The sequence below is a fragment of the Triticum dicoccoides genome, chromosome 7B (genome assembly GCF_002162155.2).
Source record: "Triticum dicoccoides isolate Atlit2015 ecotype Zavitan chromosome 7B, WEW_v2.0, whole genome shotgun sequence".
Classification (NCBI taxonomy): Eukaryota; Viridiplantae; Streptophyta; class Magnoliopsida; order Poales; family Poaceae; genus Triticum; species Triticum dicoccoides.
The window spans coordinates 18,484,009-18,489,789 of record NC_041393.1 but is presented as its reverse complement, the minus strand read 5'-3'; the positions used below and the strand labels follow the sequence as shown (position 1 = coordinate 18,489,789).

The following is a 5,781-nucleotide window of genomic DNA, read 5'->3' as shown; positions in this document are numbered from 1 at the left end:
AATCAGCAAAGCTTGCCTTCCCTCCCACCTCACAGAGCAACTCTCCCCCCTCTTCCCCGCCGACGAGCAATGGCTCAGAGGTACCTCGGCGACTCCGCGGCGGCAAACGGCTTCGGCTGATGCCATCTTCACGAGGACAAGGCGCGCCTCCTCTACGAGGCCGACTATCCGGCGCCCCCGGACATGCGGGTGCCGGGATCATGGAAGCTCAGCGTCGGCGGCGTCCTGGTACCGCCGGTGCCCGAAAGGGTTGCACGGCGGGCCGAGATCGCCCGCATCCGCTCGTTGTTGGTGGAGGCGCAGCGGAACGAGCCGAGATACACCATCGACCGCCACATGTTGTGGACAATGTTCTTCGAGCGTCGCCGCGCGGAGCAGATCGCCTCCGCCAATGGCACCATCACCCGCGGCCGCCTCAACGCCGATGGGCGGCGCGAGCGTGCCGGGCCACACCCTCGAGGCCGTCCTCGAGACTGGCAACACGCCGTGGCTCGAGTACCCGCCGCGCCCGTCGTTCTCACACCACCGTGGCAGCTCCTGGACGCCGCGGTGAATGAAGCCGGGGACGTCCTCCTCGTCAGGCTCCGGCTCGCCGGCTCTCCGCCCCGTCGCTATGTCGCCGCACCTGCAGCGGCGTCCTCGTCATCAATGAGGGCGCCCGCCACTCCCCGTGCTCTCTCTGCCTAGTCCGGTCGAAGACCGAGCCGGGGCTGCTCCCTGTGAAGCCGGAGCACGCAGAGATGGCCGCCGACGACGAAGCCGCTCTCAAGTGGGCGAGGGAGGACTATGTCCGCGAGCAGGTGCTCTGCCAGCGTCGGGCATACGCGGAGCTCCAGGCCGGCGCCAGGCTGCGCGCGCGGACGCGAGGAGGGACAGCAACGAGGAGGATGAGGCCGGTCCGTTGGACGCCGCACGGGCCGGCAACCCTGGCCAAAGTTCCAGCAGGGACAGTGGCGGCTCCTGCTGGTTGCGCGACAACGACGACGACGATGATGACGGGGCGCGCGACGACGACGACGACGGCGGCGGCGGCGGCGACTACACCCGTTTCTACATGCTCCTCGGCATGTAGAAGGCGAGCGGCGGCCGCGGCGTAGCAGTACTTTGACTATTTAGGCGTAGTTATAGGCATAGTTTAGGCGTACTTTGCATGTTTATACAATTTTTTATGAAATGTCGCCGAGTTTGTGCCAGGTCGTTAAGTTTGCACAAATTAGCATGAAAATTCGCCGAGTTTGCGCGATTCTGGCGGCGCCTGGGGGGCGACGACTGTGACCGCAATCACCCCCAGCACGCCAACAAACACTGGTTCGCCCCTAAACGGCTCTTTTTCGGCATCCTGGGGTGCCGAATGGCTAGAGATGCTCTTAGATACCGCCATTCGTGAAAAATCAGAACCTATTCGAAAACATAATCTGATAACTGGGAAGGAATAATGCGTTCAATGGCTAATTTGTTACGGACGGTCCAAAGCGCCAAAGCTAAGACCCGAAATGATCTCCATGCCAGCCTTCTTTGCTGGCCATGTGATTGTTGGAGAAGCATTAAAATATTACGCATAGATTTGGGGTTCCACGTTTGCCCAAAGCAATCACGCACACAGCCCTAGCTGCATAAGAGCATTTCCAACATAAGCTCTATATAAGCCACGCGCGGTATAAAAACTGTTTTTAGCGCGCGTGCGGATCCGATTTAGAGTCTCCAGCAGCCGTATAAAAAGCGTGTGCGCGCTATAACTAGTGTAGCGCGCGCATTAAAAATGCATCACGCGCAGCATATTTAGTGCATTTGGTCGCGCGCGCTGTAAACTCTGAACTGCTGTAGATGGGACCGCTTGATTGGGACCGCTGGACTCGAGCGCGCAGCATATTTTGTAGTGCTTGTTGGAGCAAACGTCTTCTAGCATCCTAAAAAAACTACTTGCGCGCTGTAAACCCGTTTTTTGGCGCCACGCATTGGACGGCTGTTGGACATGCTCTAAGAACATAGCCGGGGCACACCGAAAGATGATATAGTTGGCATCCTCCATGGCCCCACACAAAGCTCAACAGTTGTTGCCCAGCCCATGGCGTTTTAACAGGTTCATGGCGGACGGCAAACCACCGAGAGACGCTTGCCAAAGCAAACTCCTAAGTTTCGGAGGAACAACCGCAATCCAAAGGGCCTTAGCGCACTTGATTTTAGGTCTGGGCATCAACTTAGTGTACATAGGGGGTGTTTGTTTCCAGGGACTTTTTGGTGTAGGGACTAAAAAAAATCCCTAGCAAACCAAATAGGATGGGACTTTTTTAAAACTTTTTGCTAAAAATCTTTAGAAGCACCTCCTTGAGAGTCTTTTTCAAAAAGTCTCAGGAACTAGAAAAAGTTCTAGGACTAGAGAAACAAACACCATCATAGTCTTGACCAAAAAATTGCCCGAAGGTTCAAGTGACCAGGACACCTTATCTTTCGCGGAATAAATGTTAACAGTACACAGCGCATTCAAGAGGAAATCAAAGGCCAGTTGTTCTTGTTGGTTAAGGTCTCGAAGAAAACTGATTTGGGTCTCCAGAGGCGAACACCTCACAGACCAAGCAATGAGGATTGGCCATGATGACGAAGAGATACGGGAAAAGCGCATAAAATGGTTTGTCCATACACCATGAACAGAGCAAAAATTTCATGTCTTTTCCGTTGTCGATGTCAAATTTTGCACCTAGAAAGAAAACTTCTTTGCATTTCTGGATCCCGTTCCAAATTTGCGAGCCTTTGATGTTCGAGGCAAAAAACAAGCAATGGGGAAAATGCTTGGGCTTGAGGAGCTTGGCCCAATATCTGTCATCATTTTGTGCAATTTTCCAAATCGATAATTAGACACAAGAACTAAATTCATTTTTCGGGAGTTGGAGATACCGAGACCACCCTGGTCCTTTGGTCTACACAGGTCCATTGAACCATGTGCTATTTACATGTTTTCGTGTCGGCTTCCCAGAAAAATTTAGCTCTCACTTGATCAAACTTAATGTGGAAGCCCCATCCCAAAAGTGGGGATGGCCGAGAGGCAAGCGTTCGTAGGGTAAGCCTGGCCAAGGAAGACATTAGTGTTCCTTGCACAGGTCACATCTTGAGTAAACTTTAAGCACTGTATGATCCCAATCAGATTGCTGCAACGTCCTGTCAGTACACTGGAGTCCTAGATAAGACATAGGGAGCTCGGCCTTTTGCCAATTAGCAGGTTGGCAATACCGCCCTCGTTCTCATGCATCCCTACGGAGAACACTTGACTTTTGGCAGTTCAGTTCAAATTGACGCAGAAACTCAACCTGCAGGCCCATGATTAGTGGTGTTATTTTAACAATCCAATGATTCTTTGAGATATTCAAAGAAGATGACCATTATTTCCAATACATGTAGGTTAAAATCAAGTTCTAATGTGTATTTCCAGTATTGTTCTTCGAAGTACAGCCCGTGCAAACCTCTTGGTGGCTAATAACTCCAGACGGGCAGGTACTACTTCATATGCTGGTCCTAAGAGCATCTCCACTCGTTCGGTCCCCCAGCGCATAGGCCGACGCTCTTTCGGGCGTTCACCCGGCGGTTTTTTGGCCTTAGAGGCGATCAAGGCCTCAGCCACGCCCCCAGGTGCCGCCCCCCAAGGCGCACCATATTCAAACTTGATCCATTCCCGTTCCAAAAAAGCATCATAATCCGGCGATTGGCGCAATAGTTCAGCAATCATCATCGTGCCACAGTTCGGCGATCAAATGAAAAGTTCGGCGCACAAAAAAAGACAAGCAAGGAATGCATCAAATGGCGGGGTCGGCCTCCGGCGTCGGCGTCGGCGTGCGCGGGCTAGGCGGCGCCGGCGCGGCTTCTGGGCTGGTCAGCGTGGCTTCTGTGCTGCTGGGTGTCGCGGAGGCATCATCACTCAGGCTGGGCTGTGGCATTGGCGTAGGCGTCGTCGGTATCTGGTTCAGAATGAGGCCGCGCTCCGCCAGGTACCACGCCCTGAGCTGCTCGTCGCCGCTCTAGAGCATGTCAGCGCCGCCCATCAAGAAAGCCAGGTCGGTGTTCCTCTTCCTCGCGGCGACGTTGGTCCGGAGCAAGTCGATGTTGGTCCGGAGCAAGTCGAGTTTGACGGCGTTGTTCGTAATCAATGCCGTCTACCGCGCCTTAGTTTTCTCTTCTCGCAGGGCGGCCCTGGTCTTGGCTTCGGCGAGGCAATGCTCGATGGACTCTTGCACATGTGCGGCAGCCGACTCAGCGTGTTTCGTCTTCTTGGCCCCTTTGTTGCCGTCCGGGCGCCCGTCGGCCGCGCCCGGGGTCGGCGCGCCCGGCTTGTACGTCTCCTTGGCCTTGGCGAGGGTGCGCCGGACATCCGCCCACTTCTCGCACTTGTCGATCCGCTTGATGACGTGGAGGTATTTGAACTCTTGGTCGCTGTTTTCCTCGCGGAACATGGCGAATGTGCGCAGCAGCTGCGCCGAGGAACGAACATCGGTCGGCGCGGGCGCACATATGGGCGCACACACGGCGCATGGAATAGGGAGAGGACGGCGTGTTGTGCCTGATCCTCAACGCTGGCGCCGCTCCACTAGTAGAAAAAGGGTCAAATGTGAAGCACAATAGTGCCGGTTGGAATTTCAGCTGGCACTAATGTGTACACTAGCACCGGTTCGTGGCGGCGATCAATAGCACCGGTTCGTGGCGAACCTTTAGTACCGGTTCATGCCACGAACCGGTACTAAAGAGGCTGTGTCAGCCTGCGATCAGGCTATGGCCCCACCATCACCATTTAGTGCCGGTTTGTACCACGAACCGGTACTAATGAGGTTATGGCAAGCTGTTTTTAGTCCCACACCGCTCCCCTAACAAGCCTTTTACCACCTTAAATATGTTATTTCTCAAACTATCACAAGCACTTGGTCTTCATTGAACTCTATGTGTAGAATTTGCGGCCGCAATATGTGTCTTCATCGGTTTATAAATCGTTGATGACTCATATTGACAATTCAGATTGTACACACAAAGATCATTGATGCTCAAAGTATTTTTGATGTTATAAGATCATATTGACAATTTAGACTGTAAAGAAATATAAGATCATGATCTAAATGCTCTTATATTTTTTGCGTTCAGTATGCACCATTCAAAGCGACGCCATCAACTTTCAACCGTTTATGCCTTCATTTGCTATTTTTCATGCATTTAATGATTTGTTTTGAGAACTAAATGACCTGGAAATTGAAAAGCACTACAAATGAACTCTGAAAAAGTTGAAACTTGGCATGGTATCATCATTTCACCCACATATCATGTTCAAAAAAGTAGAGAGGGTTACGGCAAAAACTGGATGCACTTCGTTTACAAACTGGACAATCTCTTTCGAAGTATTCGGGTTTATGAGGTTATGGCAAGCTGTTTTTTAGTCCCACCTCGCGAAGTGAGAGGGACTAAGAGCGGTTTATAAGCCCTGAGTGCGGAGACGATGAAGAAGAGGCTCGATGCTCACGTTGCTTAGCTTCAAGCCTTCAGGAATACGGTAGACTGCATGGAGCTATGCGCAGTGCAGTTTACACTATTCCGAAAGACTTGAAGCAAATTAACGAGCATTGCACCTCTTTTTTATTTTTAATAACTTATTACAACTCCTCAGAAATAAATAGAAGAAAATAAATAATGCAAAAAAGGAAAAAAATTATATAAAGCAAAAATATTCACAAAGAAACTGAATACAGCATAAAAGAAATAACTATATAAACAAATTAGTAGAAGAAGAGGAGAAGGAGGAAGAAGAAGAGG

At 51.6% G+C, this 5,781-nt stretch overlaps 1 pseudogene; it reads left to right on the top strand.

Moving 5' to 3' along the window:
• The first annotated feature begins 3,789 nt into the window (after positions 1–3,789).
• The window catches only part of LOC119338517, a 6,162-nt pseudogene continuing 4,170 nt past the window's right edge, over positions 3,790–5,781 (top strand).